Source organism: Oryzias latipes, chromosome 1 (assembly GCF_002234675.1).
Source record: "Oryzias latipes chromosome 1, ASM223467v1".
Taxonomy (NCBI): domain Eukaryota; kingdom Metazoa; phylum Chordata; class Actinopteri; order Beloniformes; family Adrianichthyidae; genus Oryzias; species Oryzias latipes.
In genome coordinates, this window is record NC_019859.2 from 31569111 (window position 1) to 31581786 (window position 12676).

A 12676-nucleotide genomic window follows, 5' to 3' on the forward strand; every position below is an offset into this window, starting at 1 on the left:
CGGACATTTGCGCACATTGACAAAAGTAGTTTAAGTATCCATGTAAAAACTTAGTGCGTACAACATAAATATTTGTTTGTATTTGTTTGTATTACATAAATATTCAGTAAATTCCACAAAAGTATGACCCAATTAGTACCACCTATGTACACAGCAAGTCCAACACGAGTACCCAGTAAGTACAACAAAAGTACCATTTAGTTACCACTTAAACACCCTGCAATTACTGTAAAATAAACCATTACCTTCTGGGAAAGGTTAAAGTCCCATTAGGTGTCTCTGCATTTGGCCCATCCCCTGAGGGAGCGGCGACCTTCGGACGCAGAGATGTGAGACGTCACCCATAGAAAAAGCCCTTACGTCCTGCCCCAGTGAAATAAGGCCAGTGCTGATGCCATTTTTCCGTGATACAGGAGTCTCCATTTGGAACCAGTCGACTGTGATTGGGCCAAATCGCTCTGAGTCAACGTTTGTGGGGCAACAACTGTCATCAATATTGAGTAAGCCTGTTCAAAGTCCACACACCTTCTACTGTCAATAAAACGTTCGAGATGGGGGTCAGTGGGCTACACATACTTTTACTGAGGCATCTGATTGGTCAGTTTATAACTTGGAAACTTGAGATAAAAATTTATTATGAAAAAGAAATTAGCAAAAACATGTTAAGCAAAATGTATCAGAGAAACAATGGTTATTCTGACAAGGAGAGTAACAGCTGCTTATTTCTCAATAGAGGTCTTTGGGATTTTGGCATCTTGGAGCCAGCAGGTACTTCCTATTTGGAACACCATGGGGGAGAAGGGGGGGGGGGGGGGTTCTGCCCAGTTCATATTTACAGTTCTATATGTAAAGTTGCCCATTTAGCCCAATATCTTTTAAATGTTCAATCTTTTTATTAATAATCTTCAGAGTTAAACCGAGTGAGCAGCCACATTAACAGCAGAAGTGTTTGGCAGCAGTGATAAAAAGATTGTACTTATAATCCAATAAGGGATGTTGCGCATTGAATAAGATTTTCGCACCAAACTGAAAAAAAAATAAAAATGTTTATGTGTAAAGGCCAACTGCACCAGTATCTAAAAGCTTGTGAGGCTTTGCCTCAGCAACTTATGTCATCCAGCGTCCACTTCGAGGCGCCAAAAAGATGTTGAAAAGTTTCTGTGCTTCAGTGGAGCATTCCTCTTTCCTCCTCTCGCACTACACCGCCTTCTCTATCTAATATGTGGGTTTGCACTCTTTATCTCCTCCCCTTCCATCTTCCTACTTCAGAAAATAAATGAGGGAAAACAAGGCCTGTTAGTGGTCATTTTCTTTCCCACTCCCCAGGTCCAGCAATTCAAAGGTCCAGTGGAAAGATGCAGGCTGAAACACTCTGTCACACTTCAGCACGTACATTTCCACTTCTACGCATCCCTCCATCCCACGGCCCTCAAACACAGGCTCACACGCAATCTGCAACTCGGATGGCGCAATAAACACATGGATGAAACCATTTCTGTAATAAGCTGTGTTTGTCAAAATGTCATCCCACGGCCCCATGGCCATTATCACAACCTCGACATTTATAGCTGCTCTTTAAATAAACTACCCAAGCCATCATGGCCTGCAGTGATACCATGAACACCCACACAGACACACAGGCTCAGATAAACATGTCCAACTATTAAAAGATAGGTTTGCCCCCCCCCCTCCCCAACCAACAGCTATATATATCTGCCACAGAATAAAAATGATAAAAAGAAGACATAGAGATTTGAATTTTTTTGTTGAGATAAGGTCTGAGTGTTTTTTTCCTGCTGAAGACAGGCATGCCCACTCCGAGGTTTTAAGACTAATGGTTTTTATTCAAATCATCTTTCACTGCCAAAAGCAAAGAAAAACAAAATACCCCCCCCCCCCCCCCCCCACACACACACACACATACACATTTAAATGTGTTGATTGTTGTTAAAATTCAATTGCTTTAATGGTAAATTATGAAGGAACATTATGTTGGCAGTATTGTTATTCTTGAAGGATGTTTGAGAACCTGCAACAACTGAAAGGTTAACACTGTTGGGGGGTGTGGGGGTGTTACATAACAAGGGTTTGTGAATCAGCACAGCAGCAGCTACAGCAATGACAACCGAAACCAGGTGTGACATGAAAAACGCCACTCAAACACTAAGGAGTATACTCAAACGTCAAACGGAGATAAATGTAGAAACCAACAAATAGCAGGGACCCTCATCAAAATTAGATGCAGAGTGCTTAACCAACCAAACTGTGGTTAGCATTGCTGCCTCTCAGCGAAAAGGGCCTGCGGGTCGAAATCTGTTTGCATCCCTAGTTTCGCTGTTCTTCCTGTGCCTGTGCGAGTTTTCTCCAGACGCTTGACTTCCTCCCACGTTTTAAAAAACATGTTTCACAGATTATTCTGAAAATTAGTTTGCCCTTAAGGAATGAGTGTGATTGTTTGTAACCTATTTTGTAAGTCTCTGGTTGTGTTCCTTCACTACTCACTACATAGTGTATGAAATAAGTGTGATCGCCATTTCGTAGAGCTGTCTGAATCTACAATAACAAAATTTAGGGCCCTAAAAAGTCTCTACAAAAAAACAGTGTGTATTGCCGCTCATTAGATTGATTGGTATTGGTTAGATAGATGCATTGCCTTTAAACAATTTTTGTGAAAAAAGAAAGTATTTCAATTCATTTTTTATGAGTCATCCAAGTTTTCAGTATTAGACGACAATGGAGTCATTAATAGTCTTTGTAAGATGTTCATATTGATTGGGCTTTGACTTTGTGACGTCATATTTGGCTTAAAAAACAAAACAGTAGTGATCATGGTGTCTGAATGGCTTTTTAAATCCAGGGCAATGGATTACATTTGTATGTAGCCCCGTGATGGACGGATTCAGGATTGTGTTTTCGCCTGAAGACAGCTGTCCCACAACAGAGCAAGTACAGGAAAAAAATGGATGACCAAAATATCAGACTAAAGAAAAAAATAGTGAAACTAAAGGACTGAATTTTATTAGTGAGTTACCTACACTGTAAATGATTGAATTCCATTATTCCAGTTCTTCACAGTTCAAGACAATGGTTGTCAGTTTCGATTCAGGCACTAACATGGTCATCTATGGTTTTCAGGTTAAGTTGATGCATTCCCAGATAGGAGGCTTACAGTAAAACTACAAATGTTGCAGTAACTTAAGTAATCAAGTGAAGTAATTCCAATGTTGATTTTACTCCACATAAACAAACAGCCTGGATTTCTTTTTCTCAAAGCTCCAAAACAAGAAATGTGATGAACTGAATCTTAAATGTTGCGAACGCTCAAGGATTCGCTCTCATAAGCTCTTTGTGAATTTGAGTTCTGCTCAGTCTGGGATCTGCTTTTGCAGCAAAACTCAAACTCGTTGTAAAGTAAGCACCAGTCAAAGTTACAACAGAGAACAACGAACAAACAGCCATCATTTTTCAAACTGTTGTCCTTTATAGGATATGCAGCCTGAAGGCAGACTGCAGTAAGCAAGTGTGGCTTGGTTTTTATAGTAATTATGTGCTGCTGTTTTGTGTATTTTATTGTTTCATAAATGCTTTTTATTGGCAGCAACCACACAATCTATCTGCTATAAAAAATACACCTACTTTTATTACGTGAGGCGTTCACCTGTTCTGGCTGAAGGCACAAGTCATGAATATGTCTGTGCGTATGTATGCTGAGTGTTTTTGTGGTTTATCTGAAGCATGACAGAGGAAACAGTTATTCTCGTTTTTTGTTTTTATTTTACAACTTTATGAAGGCATTATTGGTAGCTTCCAGTTAAAATGAGGTCTTATTTGGGGCTCGCCTTCAGGTAACACCTGACTTGATTCTCTGAATATTAATAAGAAAAGGTGGAAACAAGCAGCCGGAGGGCTGAAGAAAAGGTGAAAAAGACCAACTATTAGAGAAAAAACTATTTATTGCTTACAAAAGAAGTGGAAAAAAGGAAAAGAGCAAAATGAAAAACAACCTAATCTTTTGTTGTTCAAAAACAAAACAAAGAGTACAGTTGCAAAATACAGGAAACTCAAACTTGTCACTCCCCAGCCCTTTCTTAGTTGGTATACGCTCAATAATTTGTGTGTCATGTTAGGGTCCGCTCAAAGCTCGTGTGGATTTCACATTTGTGTTGATCATAAATTAGAACAACGTGACGCAGCTTTAAAAGGAACCTTTTACCTAAAATTATTGTGACTTATTATAGTCACAATCATTTTAGGTCAAAGGCACCTCTTAACCCTTGTGCTATCTTAGATGACCCCACCCTTACATTAACGTGTTCTCCCTATCATGACAAAGGTGGATAAAGGTGAAGAGGATTTCATGTAATCCATGGACACCAGTGAAGATCACAAATCATTGAAGAAAAAAGGTTTAACAAACTGTCTAGTGCACACGTGTCAAACTCAAGGCCCGGGGGCCAAATGCGGCCCCCCATGTCATTTTGATCTTTGGTCGCTGCTCTACAGCCGAGCTGTCAAGGCGTCAAAACAGTAAAGTTGATGCGCGTCAAAAGAGAGGCGGCAGACGTGCATTTGATGCGCGACTCACGTCCTTTATGAATGCAGTATAAGAAGTTACGCTGATAAATATCTATGAAGTATAGATCGTCAGGAAAACAATGAGGAGTAATTTGTATCATGTGAAAAGTTCTTTTAATAAGCCTGCATTGATCCGACCACATGTCAATCAGTTGCTAATCGTCATGGTTGTTTCCTCTCTTTGCGCCCCATAATGCCCAGCTACGGTGGCCATTCGGTTCAGTTGTTCCACTCCGAGGACAGAGCCCATTCAGATGGAGCAAAGTCAGAGCAAACGGAAGCTCAGTCCGACTGAAAACAAACTGAGATCAGCTCGAAAGATGAGTCCGAGAGCAGTTCCCGGTCCCGGACCAGGGTCCGCTCGGGTGTATTCAGAAAATGTGGTTATCAGGGGAATCGAACTCTGGTTCACTGTAAGCGAACCAAATCTGTCCAGTCTGAATACACCCTAGCAGGCATTTGTCACTAATCAATTTATCAAATGTGAGTCCTAAGACTGTAAAATGAATTTGTTCAAAATGCATTTAGCTTCACGTTCTTTGCTCCCAGCAATGGGGCCTGGGCCGCCCTGCCAACAGAGAGCCTAGACACTCTGGTGAGCAACGTGAACATCGAGCTGCTGAACGCTCTTCATTACCACATGGTAGACCTGTTTATTCCTGTGTTGCTATACTTTACCACAAATTGCATTCAAATATATATTTGTATTTATTCAAAAGAACAAGGTGTTCTAGTTGAAAAAAGTTAGTTTTTAATTGAATTTTGCCAGAATAATACATATTGGACAATCTACTTGAAATTCATGGGTTTTTGTCATCTTGGATGACGTTGACACCCCAAAGAACTGATTTCCAACCCAAAATGCAGTCACCCTTTGATTTGGACTCTGGCTTCATCTTTATCAGTGGGAGCTGTTGTGATGCTCCAACTACCACTGCAGCTAAGGATAAGTGTAATATCTAGTGTGCTGCTCAGGACAGACTAATTAAAAGTGTTGTGACAGCAGATTCTGTCAAAACAAATGAACAGTGACCCTGAATACCACTGAGAGAGAGGAGTACACCAAGCCTGATTATACTACAAAAACAGATGTTTTATTCAAATGTGTGAGTTTCTCTGTTCATTAAAATAAAATAAAAAAGCATTTACCAAGATTTGTATGTGAACGACAATCCCTTTGGAAAAAGAAACCCCTTAGATTTGAATATAAAGACATAATGCGCTAAGAATATTACAATCAAGTTTGCTTAAGCAAGTGAAAAAAAGTCCTCATTTCTGTTGTGATGAGGTTAATGCTATTGCTGCGGTTATGTCATTGTGTTGCGGGTAATTTCGTTGTGCTTCGGATAATGCCATTGTGTTTTTTCTTTTGTATGTAGTGTGAACCCTGTCGGCCACCGTAGTTAACCAAAAAGAAAACAAACTACCACAGAAGAACCTCCTCTGCCCTAGACGGCCTCCGCTTTAGTGCTAATTATTTCGCATACCAAACTCCGTCTGGTGGAGCAGCCAGCCATCTTTCTCAGATTGAAAGTCCAATGACAAACATTTTACAGAGAATGAGGATTCAACCAAATAAAGTTGCTGGTTCGAGGAAACTTGTAAAAGTGACATCTATGAATTTTCCAACAGCAAGGTTGACTCAGGCAGGTATCTGTTAAGAGTCTTTGGCACAGAAAATATTCCTCTGTGTTAAAAAAAATACACAGTAGATCAGGATTTATGGAAAAGCAAAAAATGATGATCTGAGATTTCAGTGTTATAATAGTGTTCTATAATATGTATGTAATGTAATAGTGTTCTTTGGAAAAAGAGTATATTTTTTAAAGAGAGTCTGGTTAAAGAAAAATAGTTTCTGGCATTAGTCTTGTTGAGGTAATTGTTTTTTTTCCAAGTAAAAATTCTGGCTTGAACAGAAGTATGTAAAAATGTTGATCAGTAATGTAGAAAAAAAGATTTTTAGAATCACTGTGGCTTTCCTTGTCCTCAACATCAGTCTTTCCTTCTCGCCACCCTTCACCTTTCTGCTCTTCTTCCTCCCACCCAACGCTCACCTCTTTGTCCAATCCTTCATTACCTTTCTGGTGACTGTGCTGATATTTGAACTAATGACAAGGATGTCAAGTCAGAGATGAGCAGGCTTCTCTCCGTAATGAGCCTGCATGTAGATGTTTCTGTGCACGTGGGTGAGAAAGGGAGCACGGGTCAGCACGTGCACACTTTCTGAAAGCTCCTCTGTGTTCAGGAGATCCCGTCCGGTTATTTTTTTGTTCCTTTTTACCAGTTCACGCGCTGATCTCCGTCTTTATGTATCATGTTATCGCACACTGAATACTTGAAGAACCAACTCGTATTCGTGACTAAATTAATTCAGTTAAATTGAGTCGGAACACCTGAGGTTTCTGCAGGTTTGGACCCTCATTTAATCTCACATAGGTCTAAATCCATAGATGAGCAAAAACTCGAGCTCATTTGACATTTGGCAATAGGTGATACATAAGGCGTAGATTTAACTTCATGACACACATGAGTATTACGATTTCTTTTGCTAACACTTACAGAAAACTCGTGGCTATGTTGGGATTTTCTCCTGAGAGCAAATGAATTGGAGCTGCTCACAATTTGTGACCATATCCTGTGACAACACAGCGTTTCCTGATGAATTTAATAAAATTATTCCTGGTTAATAATGAAAAAACACACATAAGCAAAGCAATCAGAGTAAATTATTTCAAATCTGTTCCATACAGTTTTGGATTATTTCTTTAAAAAAAAAAAAAAAGGAAAATAAAGACACAATTAAAGGAGAGAACAGAAAGATGAAAACAGAAACAGTAAAAGGAATATTTAACACTGTGTATGACAGCCCTTTTCCTTAAAATACAAATTTTGGTGGTAGTCTAAAATGCCCTCTGGGTGTTGCGCGAAACATATATTCTAAAAGAAAAGGAACGTCCCTCTCCGTTTAATTTCTGCTTCAGGATCAGGTTGTGTTTTTGTGTTGAGGTTTTGAAGGAGTTCTTCGCAGTCAGCCCTGCGGGAGCTAGGGATAGGTCCGTTTACATCCTGGATTGGCGCATTAATCAGTTTAATTGGCTGTATTTATGTAGTTAATAAGGGGATGCACTGATTTGATGAGATCTGACTCTTGTCCATCTCTCCATCTCTAGGGAAGATGAAGCAGGAAAACACTGAGGGACAGCTGCACTGTCAACTGAGGTTACTGTGCAACGATTACGAATTTCGTTTCACCTTTATACTTTTTAGATTATGCATTTTCTTGGTTCTTTACACACATGAACACTGTGTGTTGAAATAACGACTACAAGCGGGACCAGCATGCATCACCATATAAGGACATGGAAGTGGCGAAAACTGTGTGAGGACAGTTGCAAACCCAACTGTCCTCACAAACAAGAACCTGCTGGTCTCTTAATTTCGTCCTGGTACAAACAGACACAGAGCCATTGTATGCCATGACTTGACCTACACATGTTATTCTGTTGCAGAACCACCTGGTTCTCACTTTGCAAAGGTTTGAAACTTTCCGCAGACTCTTGTGGGATTTTTTGCTATCCTAAACCACGTGTCAAACTCAAAAACTCAAAAAAACGCAGAAACTGTCACACCTACACAACTACAGTTGCGTTTTTATTTAGTTATGTTAATTTATTCCCATATTAACATTATATTACTTTTCTTTTATTTGTTATCCTTTTTTGTGGCCCGCGAGAGCATAAAAGTTTTTAATTTCTTAAAATAACCTTGTTTTTTTTTAGTTCAGTACATATTATTTATGAGTAGTTGCTGTTGCAATTCTTTAATGTTTGCAGGTCTTATGTGTGTATGCAGACATTGTTGTCATCAAAACATCAGTTGGATGCAAGACTGTGCAACCTTTTTTTAGTCAAATGTTACACGTGTGATACATGTTCTTTACAGCTCAGTTTGATGTTATTTTTCTTTATTCACTTGGACAGTTTGATCTTTCATTAATGGAGTTATGTGGGTTTTGATAAGCGGGCAAAATGTAAATAGTAATAAGCAAACGTATGTTTTCTATGCAATTTTATTTGTCACTGTATAGTGTTATAATAAAGAAAGGAGTTCTTTAACATTAAGGAGTAGGTACATTTGTTTTACATTACATTTAGTTACATGTATAAGTTAATATCTGGCCCTTTGAGGACAACCACTATACTGATGTGGCCCCTCGGTGAAAATGAGTTTGACACCCCTGTCCTAAACTATCCGAGCCTGGGAAAGCTTTATTCGGCCGTAACATCAACCACCACATACCAGGCATCGCATGACGCCGGAAAAGCAGCGCACTTCACTAAAAATGATGGGAAAGACGAGTTTGATCATTAATTCAAACCCAGCATCTTTGTACCAGTTTGATGAACAGCGATTAAATAGGAGAAATACTCAGAAATGCAAAAATGAAATGATTTTTTATTACATTTGTTCTCTTTCAAAAGAAAAATGTCCCAAGTACAGTACATGTCAAAAACTGAAAAAATGTGATTTTCATTGGAGGGGAACTTTAAGCATTCAAACTGATATGAAGTTTTCCCACTTTTGTTCTCTATAACATGAAGTAAAATCTAAAAGGAACTTTCAATTTCATTCTTATCTCTGCAGAGGAAGTATTGTAAAGTAAATGGCTCCTATGGCTCAATTCCAAAATTTCATGAGGTTTTTTTTTGTGGCAACAATAAAAATAAAAATAAAAACTTTACATTTGAAAGACAGAAGGGAAAAACAAAATGACTTTGATCTTCCATTCGAAAAATTAGATTTTTCTTCAAGCATTCATGTCTGTCACACCTACATTATTAGAAAATAGATTGAAACACTCAAAGTCGCATAAAGTGCTCTTCATGAAGGCTGGTTTCTATGGAGATCTGCCCTGTTCTTAAGGTTGGAGAGGGGCCATAGCTCTTTAGATGTCTGGAAGTGGGATCCAACAAATGGATGCCGGAAATTGACTCTGGCCTCTTGATATTGTTCCAGAATGTTTTTCTGTTAAAATGCGGGACCAGAACAATGTGGACATGTTGTGAAAGAACACTAGACTCTTCACTGTGTCAAAGATACAGCTGCATTTTAAATCAGATTCAGGGCCTCGGGTCTTGTACATGAGTGAGGGAAGACTGAGGCGTGAGAGATTGACAGGTGGATCGGAACGGCGTCCGTCGTTATGCGGTTGCTGTACCGGTCTGTTGTGGTGAAGAGAGAGCTGAGCCATAAAACAAAACTTTCAATTTACCGGTCGATCTTCATTCCAATACTCACCTATGGTCATGAGCTCTGGATTATGACCCAAAGAATGAGGTCAGGGCAGAAATGAGCTTCCTCCATAGGGTGGCTGGGCACTCCCTTAGAGATAGGGGGAGAAGTTCGGTCACCCAGAGAGCTCAGAGTAGAACCGCTGCTCCTTCACAACAAGAGGAGCCAAATATTAATAATAATAATGGATTGGATTTATCTGCGCTTTTCCGGACGCTCAACGCACTTACAGTGTGTCCATCATTCATTCACTCCTCGTTCATACTTGGTGATGGTAAGCTACTGTTGTAGCAACAGCTGCCACGGGGCAGACTGAAAGAGGCTTGCCTGCCAGTTTGCGTCTGTCATCCCCCTCTGGGGAGCACAGAAGTCACACCAGCACTCTCTCGATTGCCATTTGGACCCACTGGATCTGCGGCTTGAGCTGGGAGCCTTCCTTAATAGTGACGAACGTAGCGATGACGGGACGCGACAGTTGGCTGGGGGGAACGGGGATCGAACCGCCAACCCATCGAGCATTGGACAACCTTCTCAACCGCTTGAAGCGCTGCCGCCCAGTTGAGGTAGCTCCGCACGCCTCCCTGGGGAGGTGTTCCGGGCATGTCCCACTAGGCGGAGGCCCCGGGGAAGACCCGCAGGACACGCTGGAGAGATTATGTCTCTAGGCTGGCCTGGAAACGCCTCGGGGTACCCCCAGAGGAGCTGGAGGAAGTGGCCGGGGAGAGAGAAGTCTGGGGATCTTTGCTTAGACCGCTGCCCCCGCGGTCCCAGATTAGTGAAAGAAGATGGATGGATAGTAAACAGTACTTTTTTTTTTATAAATTTAATACATTTGGCTAGTTTATAATAGTTTAATTCAATCAGATAAACACTTAGAAAACCAAAATCACATATGAAATTTCATCGTTGAAGCCATGCTACTGATAGTTACCCCTCTACAGAGCCTTGTCTTTCACTTTAGAGAAAATACACACGCCTTCATGAAAACGTTTGAAATGTGATTCTCTCCCTGTAACGTGTTGTGTGGAAACCTTTTTCAGAGGTTTCCACACAAGTCTGAAAAAGATTAAAGGAAATAGAGTCAAATAAAAATATATCAACTGATTGCAACAAATCAAGTTCTATAAGAGCCATTTAAAGTCTGCACATGATTATGAATCTGAATATTACAACTCCAAGTTCACCAGTCAAACACAGGGAGGCCTCAGAAAGTATCAGCACCTTCAGCACTTTTACAGCTTTGTAGCCTCACAGCAGTCAACTAAAAGGGATTCCTGTGTAGGTAGTTTTTTAATTGATCAACACAGCATGTGTTCCACTTTGAAGGTGTATAATATTTTACAATTGTAAGGCAAAAAAAAGCAATAAAATAAAAAAGATTTCAGTGTAAGGGTGCGCTCCCCATGCTCAAACATGCACACTGGCACACACACTTTCACACACAAATCCCTAAACTCATCTTGGTAACAATTACACTCATGTGCCTCCTGGGTTTTGGCTCTAAAGCTTCAGAGCATCAAGCTGCTGGGATTTTTCTGCCAACTGCTAAGGCTTCCCTTTGAGCAAAGTGTTGATGAAAGCGTTCCAAGACATTTGCAAGTTTATCAATTAAAATGCTCGCTCAAGTGTTACCTTAGCAATTGAGTCACTGTAATGGTTTCAAGGTAAACATCTCTGCTAGAGCTCAGCTAATAGGAGTTGAGTTTCTTCTCAACAATAGTTCATTGTATCTTTACCTTTTTACAAAAATTGCAATCTGTGTCGATGCTGCATATCCCCTAATAGTACCACTGTAGCTTTCTTAAAGACCCACTCCTATGATTATCATGCTTTGGGTGTTTTTTAATGTATTCTTGTTGCATTTTTCTCAGAATGAAGGACAAATATGAGAAAAAAAATTGCATCCCTGAGTGTTTTTTTATTTAAAGTTTAGTGAAACAGGGGCAGAAAAAAACTGGAAAGAGCTTTTAGAAGCTACTACGGCAGGCCACAAGCTCCCAGCTCAGTTCCATTCTGATGCATCCGTTTGCAGACAAACCCCTATTTCCCTCGTCTGAGCTGGCATCTGGATCTGTTACGGCTGTGGCCGTTTTTGGTTTTGTTTTTTCTTTATGTTCTGGGTTTTATGTATTTTATTTCTATCAGAGTGGGACTTTGTTGTTTTTGTGGATCTTTGTTTGTCTGATTACTTTCAGGTGTGGTGCTGGAAAGGGTGTGGCTTCCACTGGACCCAAGCTGATGGCAGCAGCCTTTAAAAGCATCATGTGGACCTCCAGCCTGGGAGAAGGGAACTTCACTGCAATCCACCTCCACTGCAGCTTGGTGCTCTTCTCTACCTGCAGTTTTTGTTGTTTTGTGTTCAGGCCAACTCTGTGTAGTTTTGTTTGGTCTAGTTCTGTTTAAGTGAAGCTGTAGGGGTGAACTGCCACATATGTTTTCTCCTGTTTAACCCTTGTGCTATCCTAGGCACTTTAACATTGGAAGGCTTTTACAATAGATCCAAAGATGATGGGAGTTAAAGAGTCTTTTACTTTGAGCTTCTCACCAAGAAGCTGTGAAGGACGGTGGTGCTGTTAGCTTTTTTCCCCAAAAAGTGACAATGCATTTACAAAAGAAGAGTTTAAACAAAACCTTTCAAAGTAAACAGTACAAAATGCATGATTAACTAAACAGACGTGAAAAATGTCTCACTCTGCTTACGTGAAAATACCTGTTAAAGTTGACCTTGAAGATGGAGAAATTGATAGTTTCTGAGAAACATTTCTTTTGACGCTCATTATGTCAATCTGCCCACGATCAGAATGGAATT